Below are 13,728 nucleotides of genomic sequence, written 5' to 3'. Positions count from 1 at the left end.
ACGTGTATAATCGCCGTTCTCACAACGCGAACAAAACAAAAAATAAAATAAAAAATCATCTCCGTCTGGAAAGAATCTTTGTCGCCGCCAAAATGCACCCATGACGAAGCTCATGTCGAATTCGTTTATTTGCACCGCCTGCACCGCTTTGCCACCGGGTGTAGCAAACTTGCACCGAAACCGTTCGTTTATTCGCAGGTACTGTTCTGTTTTGACACCCGATTGGCACCGGTGCAAGAAAATGCTACACCCAATTTGAGCGCGGTGTAGCAGGTACAAAGCTAGTTTTACCAATACATGCATATCGCTGAACTTGTATCGTGGTTTTGTTTTGGTAGGAATGATGATATTCTCTTCGGCATTAGATAAATAGTTTTCTTGGATATTCATTAAACAGCAAATCTGTCCGTTTAAAAATTATTTAAACTTGATCGATGATTATCACGTCTTTCAATCAACTTCTGAGGAATCTTCAAAAATTATCGGTAACATGAAATTTCAAAGAGTTGATTCAACGTATATTTTCCCATTACATATTGTTTTTGATTATCGCAAATATGTGGATTACTTTTAATGATTTTAATCATTAGAATTTTCTGTCACATGGTGATCTACTAATTATGAAAAAAAATTGACGTAATAAAGTTTTGATGAGCCCAGAATAGAATAAAAATCTATTTATTCAAATTGGACTGAAATATTACTGAAGTAACATTTTGTAGTTACAAACAGTTTGAAAATCCGTTAGGGTATCGCGCCACTTGGGCGGTGGCTTCTATATTCGTCTGTTTTCCACTATAACTCAGTCAATTTTGAATGAATTGACATGAAATGTTGTACACGGGTGGATACTATACCTATCTCACTGCATTCCAAAAATTGTGTCAATTGGTTCAAATTAGACTGAGTTATACCGGAAAACAGACGAAAATAGAAGCCACTGCCCAAGTGGCGCGATTCCCTAATTGTATTTTTTTTTCTTACAACAAATATTGAATTTTTGAATTACATTGAAAGTCAAACAAATGTCACTAAAGCATGGTTAAAGCGTTTTTAATATGAGTTGCGTTTCAATAACGTTATGTTCTAAAAAGCATTTATTTATTTTTTTCTTTTTACGTTGTAGCTAAACGTTTTCTATTGAACTGCCTTCAACATTTTTTGTGTTAAATTTGTGCACGTAGATCGTTTAGAATTGTATGTTAGCATCCTTTTTTATTAGACAACGGAAATTGTTAAATTCTTAAAAGTTGCTTTTAATTGAAAAATTATGATATTACGAGAATTTGAAGAAGATAAATAATGTAGGAGTGTTAAAACATTGGATAACAATTTTCAAGTAACATTTATTATTACAAGTTTATCATGTACAAGGTGATTACTGAAAATTTTTAAAATTGTTAAATTGGATATAGAAAGTAAAAAATAAAAATAAATAAAAATAATTTTGTTCATCACGGAAATCATGAAAACATTGATTATGCCTATGATTATGTTTATTTTTGATATCCTTTATTGTTTTCATTGACGCTCTCTCGCGCTCTTACTAATACCATCATAAGCTGTCAACAAATTGCACCGAAACCGTTCGTTTTTCCGGTGTCAATTGCTATACCGGTGCAGTGCACCGTCGGGAATAAACGAATTCGACATCAATCATAAATAGTCGACTAGCAACTTTTTCGTCGTTCTCTTTGTTCCGAAACAGCCGACGACGGGCCATGCGAACGCCACCACTGTTATTAGTGTTTCAGTGCGCATGTCTGCGCAGCGCGATAGCGCTGTTGGTAAGAGAGAGAGGTTCATTGTTTGATCTTGCATTCAAATCTCTGTCTATTTTTGTCCTGCGACTGGCAAACATGAAATGGGGGAATAGGGAAACTGGCAATACGTAGAACCAGTAAAGCTTCTATCGTCCCTCACTGCAAGTGCTGTGATAGCCTCATTGGTAAAGGCGACTGAAAATTTACGATAGCAGGGTTGGAGGTTCAAATCCCGTCCATGTTTGTAAGTTTTATAATGAATTCGAATTTTTTTTATGTGACCTATTATTTTCTAAAAATAGAATAACACACTTAAAATAATTACCCAAAAATGAGTAAAAAAAGTTAGTTTTTACCCTAATTTTGCTTTCAGAATGTTATCAATAACTCTTTAATATCAAAATTTGTTATTGAAATATTTCCTAAATTCACTGTTATTAAGTTGTTATTGCCACTAACAAAACATGTTATTAAATTGATTTTTCAGGAACAAATTTTTGTTATGTGACTTGTTATTTTGCCGCTTATGACAGACAAGTTTATAACTCAATATGTTATGTTAATAACATGAAAATTACTAATTCCATTATGCAGTTATTTTGCCAAAATAACGCATTTTGTTATGCTGTTGTTATTCTCTTCTGCTCGGGACGGTGTGCAAAACTGCGTAAACTCGCCGGGGACTGCGATAAGGTGATGGACCCTCATGCCTACACTTCAACATCGCTCTGGAAGGTGTGATGCAGCGAGCCGGGCTCAACAGCCGGGGAACGATATTCGCAAAATCCGGTCAATTTGTGTGCTTTGCGGACGCCATGGACATTATCGTCAGAACATTTGGAACGGTAGCAGAGCTGTACACTCGCCTGAAACGAACACGACCGGACCCGTCAGGGTAGTAATGTTACGATAGACGGGGGTACATTCGAGGTGGTGCAAGAATTCGTCTACCTCGGATCCATACTAACGGCTGACAACAACGTGAGTTGTGAAATTCGAAGGCGCATCATCAGCGGAAGTCGGGCCTACTACGGGCTCCAGAGGAAACTGCGGTCGATAAAGATTCACCCACGCACCAAATGCACCATGTACAAAACGCGAATAAGACCGGTGGTCCTCTACGGACACGAGACATGGACCATGCTCATGGAGGACCTGCAAGCACTCGGAGTTTTCGAACGACGCGTGCTAAGGACGATCTTTGGTGGTGTGCAGGAATGGTGTGTGGCGGAGAAAAATGAACCTCGAGCTCGCTGCACTATACGGCGAACCCAGCAGCCAGAAGGTGGCCAAAGCCGGAAGGACACGATGGGCAGGGCATGTTGCAAGAATGCTGGACAACAACCCTGGAAAGTTGGTGCTCGCAACAGATCCGGTTGGCACAAGAAGGCATGGATCGCAGAGTGCACGATGGCTAGATCAGGTGGAGCGTGACTTGGTGAGCATCGGGAGTGACCGAGGATGGAGAATCGTGAATTATGGAGAAACTTCTAATGGTTTCGGCTTGTAGTCACAGAAATAAGCGTTGATTATTTTAATTCATCGCCGACGTTTCGATCCTCGGGTTTGGATCTTCTTCAGGGCCTGTGGTTTATTGATTGTTTTAATCAACCCCCCCACAACTTGACAGATGAGCTCAGTTTCGCGTACCTACTTACAAATCGCAGATGTCGCTACTGTACGTAAACAACGGGTCCATCCTTCACTGATGCAACAACTTTTGTCCATGCGAAAACATCTTTTTGTTTCGTGGTGAGTGGATGACAACAAGAGGCTAGCTTTTCGTATCAAAAGGACGTATTCAACAGAAGCGCAAAAGTTTGTGTTAATTGAATTCAAATCATTTTGAGTTGATGCTGTATGAAATGTAACAAAAGCACTTGTTTAAACGGTATTGCATATTAATTTGTAACTGCTCATGCTAGATTAAACCGAGGATCAAACTAAAAAAACACCTGATCTGATTATTCTTAACTTCCATTTTGGATTTGCCACCAGATATGCAGTTGTAAAACGTTTGCATAAGTACTAATTTATTACTTGCATGTGCATAATAACCACCGACGAACCGACGTGACAGTGGCGATTCAAAAGTGTCCCCCCCAAATTTAACGGTCGACCACCGAAGCGAGCGATCGCTTCTGTCAAATCAGCGCAGACGCGAACCGTTTCCTATATGAACACACGGGGGTTCGGTGTCGAGCTATCAAATCATCGCGAGCCGTTATAGAGGTGGCGATAGTGTTCGGCTATTTTTCATCATGGCGTCGCGGACAACAAATTTGAATTTATTTGTTCTAGCTGTCACGTCGGTTCGTCGGTGTAATAACCGCATCAGATGAAAACATTAGTTTCTGATTAATAGTATAAAAGTCGACTATTTTGCCTTCACCCGTTTTATGGATATAATTTTCACTTCTAGTAAACAAATTCATCATACCGCACTTAAATTGCATTTTCCTGCGCTAGAGAAGCAGAAACAACACATTAAAATTCATGTTTAATATTTTAGTATGTTTTGTGCGGTTTGTTATTCTTGGTTTTCGTCATTTTCAAAAGTAGCGCTTGCCGCTTTGAATCTGACAGTACCACCCGGACCAAAATTTTTAGGTACGCTGACGTTGTTCGGCAGCTGTCAAGAAGCTCCCGGGTTGGTTTTAATCTTGGTAATTACACATTTCTTACTTCTACTTTCTCGAAGCTAAACAACTTGTGAAGTGACGTTTTTACACGGATGTATGTCGGGATTTTGGTGAAATGGCCTCACTGAGGATGAACATTTTAAAATTGTAGAAAATTGTGGGGATGTAACAAATTAAGAATTGGTAAAAACCTACTTAACAATTTTTGTACCCCTGCTAGGTTAACGGGAAAGTTAATTAATGGGGATTTTACACACTGTTCGACATCCGGAATTTTGTTACGCTTTGAACCTTTTTCGGATGTTTCACCGTCGAAGAAAGGGAGATTACTGTGGGTTGTGACTGCTGAGCCTGGGTCCAAAGTTCGCCCTCCCCTACAACAACGTTTCCGAAATCCCCGTTTTCCACCTAGTTGCCGATGTGGAAAACATCCTAGCGACTCAAACAGACCGATCGTTGCGAGAGCAGGCAAGGTGCCAAATCGTCAACAAAATGCAGAATTACTACAACCGAGCGGAGCGCACTACTGGCACCAGCCTCGTCCCACTAGAGAGATTCTGCCAAGCAGCGACAAACACCACCAAGAAATTCATCAAAACAAACCCTGATATCCTCATCACGGAAGCAGACAAGGGTAATCGCACTGTTATCATGAGCCTCGCCGACTACGACGACAAGATGACCCAGCTGATCGACAACACAACGACGTACGAGAAGCTAAACGCAGATCCAACCGATCCAACAAACCGATATTGTGCGTTTAGCACTAAATTGATTTCCGAAAAAACTTCATTGACTTCCGCTGCCTTTCCTATGCATTAAACGTAACGTCGGAAGTAGTGCGCTGTACAGTAAATCTGGTTTTCTATACAGCGCACTACTTCCGACGTAATGTTTAACGCATAGGAAAGGCAGCGGAAGTCAATGAAGTTTTTTCGGAAATCAATTTAGTGCTAAACGCACAATACGAACGGATGAACAACAACATCGTCAAACGACTACACGCGCTCCAGCTGATTAGCGACAGGGAAAAGTACCATCTCACCAGCTACAACGCCGTGTGCCCCCGAATTTACGGTCAGCCGAAGGCACACAAGTCGAATCTGCCTCTCAGACCAGTCGTACCGAACACGACTGCACCTACGATCAACCTGTGTAAGTACATGGCGGATATCTTGCAACGCTCGTTCCAAAGCCAATACAACGCTGTAGATTCGAAGAGCTTTTGCGTGTATGCCAATAACTTGCGCATACCGTCAAACCACATACTGGTGTCGTTTGACGCGGTATCGTTGTTTACCAACGTCACGAAAGATGTGGTAATACATGACATCATCATGATGTGGGACGAAATCGGGAAGAACACAGAAATCAACCTAGATTTCTTCCTCGAAATTGTCGGTTTCTGTTTTGATGCCAGTTTCTTCTGCTTTCGTGGAAAATACTACCACCAAATTTCGGGGACCGCAATGGGCAGCCCGCTTTCACCCATTCTGGCGGATATCGTGATGGACAACTTGATCTCCAGAGCTATCAATCTCGCCGGAATTCCTCCGGAATACATCCGAAAATATGTAGATGACCTCTTTTTGGTCATACACAAAGATCAGGTTGATCGAGTTTTGGCTTTGTTCAATGCTCAAAATGAGCAAATAAAATTCACCTCCGAAACCGAAGAAAACCGAAGGCTTCCGTTCCTAGACCTTCTCGTGATCAGACAGGAAGATGGGACCGTGAAAACGGACTGGTATGCCAAACCGATTGCGTCAGGGCGCATTCTCAATTACTTCTCGTTTCACTCCGCCGATCAAAAATTGTCAGTCGTCAGGCCCGGATTAAGGATTGTGGGGGCCCGGGGCCCTAGCGGATGTGGAGGCCCTTCGGAGAGATGACCAAAAATGTTTTTCCTTATTTTCGAACAGTACTTGAGCAATATGAAAAATAAAGTTAATGTTAGCAACCAAAAAATCTTTTTGTGGGGGCCCCTAAAATGTGGGGGCCCGGGCCCCCCCGGCCCCCCCTTAGAACCGGCCCTGTCAGTCGTCAACAATTTCATTGATCGAGTCCGGTCTCTGAGCACAATCAGGTCCCGAGAAGAGCAAGACGAGCTGATACGCAGCCACCTGCAAAAGAACGACTACCCCCGTGGACTGATCAACAGAATGCTGCGCCAAACACCGATCACGAACCGAAACGAAAAATCAACAACATACAGGTCGATACCATACATCCTTGCGCTAACACCCTCTCTCAAGAAAATATTGAAGAGCAACAACACAGCTATGGGCATCTCGTACAGCAACCAAAATACAGTAGGACACCTATATAAAACAGCCAAGGACCCCGTGCCACATTTGAACAAAAGCAACGTAATCTACAAAATTGACTGTCGAGACTGCCACCGAAACTATATCGGCATAACAACAAACAAGCTACAAGCCCGTATAGTGGTTTCTGCTTTTAGTGGTGTTGCGTGTACGTACACGCTGCATTACACGAACACTACCTGAGTTACTGGTTGAAAATAGTAAACAAAGATCAGCTGTTCCCGGCAAAATCAAATGGGCATATTTTCAACCAGTAGATTTGCATTAGTGTTCGTGACACCGCGCTGCGAAACCACTATGTATGGACACCAATCTCACATCAATACCCTAGAGAGATTGCTACAAGAAGGAAATTGAGCAATCCAAATTCCTGTGTGGTAGTGGTTTGTGTTCAGATTTCCCGTGTTAATCTATCTGTAAGAACTTTGTAAACAACTTTTGTTCTCACGTATATGGATAGGCTTGCATTAGGTTTCGTGAGACAATTTTTGGACAACTCAATAGCTACACGGACCCACCAATACAACAGCTAAAGGAGAAGACAGCACTAATGGAACACTGCATTACCAACCAACACCGTTTCAACGTGAACAATCCATCCATCACACAGCGCAACATTTTGACGTAGGACTACGTCTCTGTTTTCTATACCCGGTGTCATTTCAAAATTTACGAAACCAAGAGCGTTACGTTTGAGTGAAAGATTTTAAACGCTCACAGTATCTTTCCCACTGTACGAAATGATAAACAAATCCCGTTATTTGAGAGATGAAACTCCCGCGTTTAATTTGTAATATTCGGTGAACCTAATAATCATTGCTAAATAGTTGAAAAGTTGTTTTAAAGTCAGACATTGAAATCGCTGAAATCTATAAATATGGGTAGCGGACAAATTTTCTCGTTCAGTCTACCAACGCTCTCTGATTGGTGCGCATCGTGAGGGCAACTACGATGCAGGAAGGAATGCGAACATGCGAGAGCTGTTCGTCAGTTCCATTTCGACCACCGTCGAGGTGACACCTCGAGCTGGGCAGCGGCACATCGACTCAGCGACGACACTCGGCTATCGTACTGATAGCACCAGGAATCTCATTCACGGCAGCAAGCGGCGGGCCAGTTTTCGATGGCGTCTAGCGTTGAGCGCGGAGAAAACCAACACGAATTGCGTGGCATTGTAAATTCATCAAAATCGTCCATTATTCAAACGGTCCTTTTCAGGACCATCGAAAATGATTTCTCAAGAGTTAATTGGATGAATTTCCACCCTCGATCGAGAAAGGTGTAGTGCAAAGCAAGGACAGAGCGTCGTTTCTCAGCAAGAGTGAAGCCGGTCATTAATCGCATCCACGGCTACAAGCGGGGGCGCAGCTTTCGACGGCGTTCAGCATTTAGTGCGGAAAAAACAAACACGCGCAGTGGCATAGTGAATTCATTTAATTTTCTTCCTAAAATTATTCATTATCCAAACGGTCCTTTTAAGGACCATCGAAAATGATTTTTCAAGAGCTGTGAATCGGATAATTTCATTCCAACGAACGGGAAAAGTGTAGTACAACCGAAAAGTGAATGATTGAATGCTTGATGACTCATCCAGCAACAATTATGATGCCTTATTGTTCCACCCGGACTTTGGCAACGCATTATCATAACCGGACCATTTTGCGTGAAAAATTTTTTAATTTTAACATCATTTTAATCTAAATCATCTAATATTTTGGTTACATTATCCGTTCAATGAAAATTTTCTCATTTCTCGGTTGATTAATCGTTTGAGGCGTCTGGAGCATGAGGGGCGAGTCATGCAAACGAAATTAACTGAAAATCCTGCCGAATGGGAGGAGCTTCATATGCTAATCTAGGGGTATAAAAGCAGTGTTCTCTGTTTTCTTTCGTCATTTTCGTTGGATTAGTCAAGCGGGTTGGAGGTGAATGTCACCTCCAGCAAGGCAGCAGCACAACAACCCAGCGACTGCTCTCGGCTATCGTGCTGATGATAGCATCTGGAATCGCATCCATGGCAGCGGAGCGGTGGGTCAATTTTCAACGGCGTCCAGCACTCTCCGCACTCCGCAGAGAAAACCAACACGCATTGCATGGCATGGTGAATGCATCAAAATCGTCCATTATTCAAACCGGTCCTTTTCAGGACCATCGAAAATGATTCCTCAAGAGTTAATTGGATAATTTCCAACATCGATCGAGATGTGGTAGTGCAACCAAAATGCAAAAGACAGAGCATCGTTGCCAGCAATAGTGAAACTGGACTTTATTCTAACCCACGGCAGCAAGCGGCGGTCCAGTTTTCGGTGGCGTTTATCATTCAGCACGGAGAAAACCAACACGCATTGCGTGACATGGTGAATTCATGCCATTTCGTTCCTAAAATCGTCAATTAATCAAACGGTTTAGGACCACCGTAAATTATTCCTTAAGAGTTTGTGAATCAGCTAATTTTATTCCATTGAACGAGAAAAGTGTGGTGAAACTGAAAAGTGAAAGATTGAATACTTGGTGGCCCAGCAATAATGATGAAGCCGGTCACTAATGGCCTAATGGTTCCACCCGGAATTGAACATCGTATTATTGTATCCGGACTATTTTGCGTGAAACATTGTTTAATAATAATTAAGTCGAAACATTTTCCGAATCAAACTGATCGAAATTATCCAATATTTTGGTTACTCTATCCGTTCAATGAAAATTTTCTCATTTCTCGGTTGATTAGTTGCTTGATGCGTCAGGAGCATTCGGGTAATGCAAACGAAATAACCTGGAAAGCCAGCCAAATGGGAGGAGCCTAATCTGCTAATCTAGGGGAATAAAAGCAGTGACTTCTGTTTTCTTCCGTCATTTTCGTTGGATCAGTCAAGGAGGGTGGAGGTGGATGTCACCTTCAAAGCTGGCAGTACATCAACTGCGACGATTCTCGGCCGATTACACAAGGAATTCCATCCACGGACCACGGCAGCAAGCGGCAGGCCAGTTTTCGACGGCGTCAAGCATTGAGTGCGGAGAAAACCAACACGCATTTCGTGGCATCAAAATCGTCCATTATTCATATGGGCCTTTTCAGGACCACCGAAAATGTTTCCTAAAGAGTTATAAATTGGATTGGATTCCTCCATCAATCGAGAAATGTTTAGTGCAACTCAAAAGTGAAAAATTGAGAGATTCGTTGCTCAGCAAAAGTGAAGCAAGATATTAATCTCATCCATGGCTGCAAGCTGCGGGTCAATATTCGATGGTGTCCAGCATTCAGCACTGAGAAAACCAACTCGCATTGCGTGGCATGATGAATTCATGTCATTTTCATTCTAAAATCGTCAATTGTTCCAACGGTTCTTCTCAGGGCCATCGAAAATGATTCCTCAAGAGTTGTGAATCGGATGTTATTCCATCGATCGGGAAAAGTGTGATGTAATCGAAAAGTGAAAGATTGAATACTTGGTGGCTAAGCAACAGCGATGAAGCCGGCCACTAATGGTTCCAACCGGATTTTAGCAACGCAATATCCATTTTTCGGGAAATTTTGCGTAAAACACAAAATTTAATTTTAATATTTTTCAAATTAAAATGAACTAAACCATTAAATATTTTAATTACTTTATCCGTTCAATGAAAATTTACTACTACTTTTAGGGGCATAAAAGCTGTTCCCTCTGTTTCCTTTCGTCATTTTCCATGGATCAGTCAAGGAGAGTGGATATCACTTCCCAGCTAGGCAGCTGCACATCAACTCAGCAACGACTCTCGAATATGGTGCTGATAGCACCAGGAATCTCATCCACGGCAGCAAGCGACGTCAGTTTTCGATGGCTTTCAGCATTCAGTGCGGATAAAATAAACTCGCATTGCGTGTTGAATTCATGCAATTGTCTTGCCAAAATCTTCTGTTATTTAAACGATTCTTTTCAGGATCAGTGAAAATGATTCCTCAAGAGGTATCGGATAATTAAAAGCGACCGACAGAAGCCACTAATTGTTCTTTTCAGATGTAAACAACGTTTGTCGTATCCAGATTATTTTACTTTACGTGAAACTCCAATCAAAATGGTCTTTCTAGCGCCATTTAATATTCTAATAATTTTATCCGTTCAATGAAAATACTTTCGAAGAACGGTTGATTGATCATTTACCTTCAAAATAAATTAATTCTTGACCTTCAAAATAAATTAACTAGTCAATGAATGTGAACACAACGCATCACTCCACCCATTTGAATTTTGACAGCGTGTCTTGGTTTTGACCGTTCCAGCCTTTGTCCTACGTCAACATTGCGGTTATATCTCGGACATTACCCACCCCTAGTTTTTTTTGTCTCAAGAGCAAACTTATGTGTCTCCGAAGGATTTTGGGCCGCTGAATCCGAATCCGGGCTCAGATTTGCTCTAACACGTCACAATTTTGAGCTATACCTCAATTTATAGGGCAAAATATGCGATTTTGGGCTTCTTTGACTGCAAGCCATTAAGCTTGGAAATATTTTTTTTAAGCAATCAAAAGGTTAATTGGTCAATGAACATCTAAGTTAACGACTTATGCAAAATATTTCGTTTTACCTAATCAAATTTGATAGATTTAAGCATTTTATGTTAGTATGAAAACTTGCATGCAACTTTTGGAGGGTGACTTGTATGGGAAATATCGTACCTTACATAAATCGCTTAAAACTATCAAATTCGATTTGGTAAAACGAAATATTTTGCATGAGTCGTTGATTTAGATGTTAATTGACCAATTAACCTTTTGATTGCTTAAAAAAATATTTCCAAGCTTAATGGCTTGCAGTCAAAGAAGCCCAAAATCGCATATTTTGCCCTATAAATTGAGGTATAGCTCAGAATTGTGACGTGTTAGAGCAAATCTGAGCCCGGATTCGGATTCAGCGGCCCAAAATCCTTCGGAGACTCATAAGTTTGCTCTTGAGACAGACAAAAAGTTAATTTTTGTTACGCTGTGTCATCGACATCACCTACAAACGACAAGCTGCAAGTGTTGGAGATGTGCAACATCGCTACTACGCCCAACACCGTCAACCGTCGGACAGACACCGACCATCTCAGCTGTGCGTACGCAAACCTCCTCGAAACTATTAGACGAAGCAGAGAGGAGAGAATTTCGTCGTCAAATCGTTTCCGTAGTACACAAACCAACGATAACAACATCCCCACACAACCAACACTAGTCAACCCAACCACCCAACAACCTCCCATACGTCACAACCCACAGTAATCTCCCTTTCTTCGACGGTGAAACATCCGAAAAAGGTTCAAAGCGTAACAAAATTCCGGACGTCGAACAGTGTGTAAAATCCCCATTAATTAACTTTCCCGTTAACCTAGCAGGGGTACAAAAATTGTTAAGTAGGTTTTTACCAATTCTTAATTTGTTACATCCCCACAATTTTCTACAATTTTAAAATGTTCATCCTCAGTGAGGCCATTTCACCAAAATCCCGACATACATCCGTGTAAAAACGGCACTTCACAAGTTGTTTAACTTCGAGTAAGTAGAAGTAAGAAATGTGTAATTACCAAGATTAAAACAGTCAATAAACCACAGGCCCTGAAGAAGATCCAAACCCGAGGATCGAAACGTCGGCGATGAATTAAAATAATCAACGCTTATTTCTGTGACTGCAAGCCGAAACCATTAGAAGTTCCACCAAAATCAGTCATCCTATCAACAAATTATGGAGAAATATTGTTAATTTAGGTTTATCTTGAATTTACATCATATATATGAATGAAATAAATGATTGAAGCATTCGCGGAAAATCCTTGGGAGAATTACTGGAGAATTTTATCAAAAAATTTCCAGAGGTAAAGTTGAGGTAATTCCAGCAAAATTATTGCATCATTGCGCAATTTGTGGTGCAATCCATGAATAATAAGTTACACCCGATTATTTTTTTGCACGGATCTGGTTTTTGCTATAACTCTGTCAATTTTCAACCGATTCTCATGAAATTTTGTACACATGTATGCACAATTAGTACTATTAGTGTACAAAATTTTATGAGAATCGGTTCAAAATTGACTATAGCAAAATAACGACCCGTGCAAAAAAAGAATCGGGTGTATTGAAGAAATACTTAGATAAATCGTTGGTGTAATCCTCGGAAAAAATGAAGATATTTACAAAAAAAAAAAATATTGAAAAAAATCCTGGAAGAATCTGCGAAGAAATTCCTACAGAAACATCACATTTTAGAAAAGAAACCCTTGTAGAAATGCATGAATGAGGGCTTGGATAAAGCATTGGAAGAACTCCTTGAGATATCCATGGAGTTACTTCTGCAGAAATTCTGCCCAAAAATATTAAGATTTAAGATTTAATTTGCAAGTCCTGGAGGAAATATTTTAAAAATATCCTTGAGAAATCCTTGGAAGACCTTTTAGATGACTGCATGGATGAATCCCCGAAGCAGTTCTTAGAGAACTCCAAATAAATTCTCGGAGGAACTCCTAGATTTTAGAAGAACTCTAAAAATAGCTTCAGAAACTCTCACCAAAAATCTTGAGGAGCTTTGGCATAAATTCCTGGTGATATTGTTGGAAGAACTTTTAGCAAACTCCTGATAAAGTCCTGGAAGACCTTCCGGAGGAATTTCTGGAGAAGCTTCTGGAAGACATTCTAGAGCAATTCCTGTAAGAACACCTGGAATTATGCTCTGAAGAATGACAAGAAGAGTTACTGGAAGCGAGAACTTCTGGAAGAACTTTTCTAGGAATTTCTGAAAGATCTTCCGGTAGAGCATCTGGAAGATTTTTTGCGACAACGCTCTGAAGTCGTGCGCAGTACAGCATACGAAATAGGCCTATCTCTCCAAAGATTGTTCACCCCATTTTTAAGTTTTTAAAAATCTAACAGCTTAAAATTACTTTGTTCTGAGCCCTTAACTGTCGTGCCAACAAACCCAACCAGTAATAGCGAATCCAGTCAACTCTTTCGTAACAAGATCCAGTCAGTCGCCGTAGTTTAATCTCCAGCACG

General features: G+C 40.9%; 1 protein-coding gene and 1 long non-coding RNA gene across 17 annotated transcripts in view; both read left to right on the top strand.

Annotated features, from left to right (window-relative positions):
* The window catches only part of LOC109408324 (cubilin), a 649,214-nt gene that overhangs the window by 512,298 nt on the left and 123,188 nt on the right, over nt 1-13,728 (top strand). The gene's annotated exons all lie outside the window — the stretch shown is intronic.
* Nucleotides 11,742-12,418, top strand: LOC134287555 (uncharacterized). Its single transcript, XR_009997377.1, has 3 exons — nt 11,742-12,095; nt 12,167-12,237; nt 12,295-12,418. It is a non-coding gene; the product is annotated as an uncharacterized LOC134287555 (long non-coding RNA).

This window comes from Aedes albopictus, chromosome 1 (assembly GCF_035046485.1).
Source record: "Aedes albopictus strain Foshan chromosome 1, AalbF5, whole genome shotgun sequence".
Lineage (NCBI taxonomy): Eukaryota > Metazoa > Arthropoda > Insecta > Diptera > Culicidae > Aedes > Aedes albopictus.
Note: the sequence above shows the minus strand (reverse complement) of the source record. Positions and strands in the feature narration are given on the sequence as shown.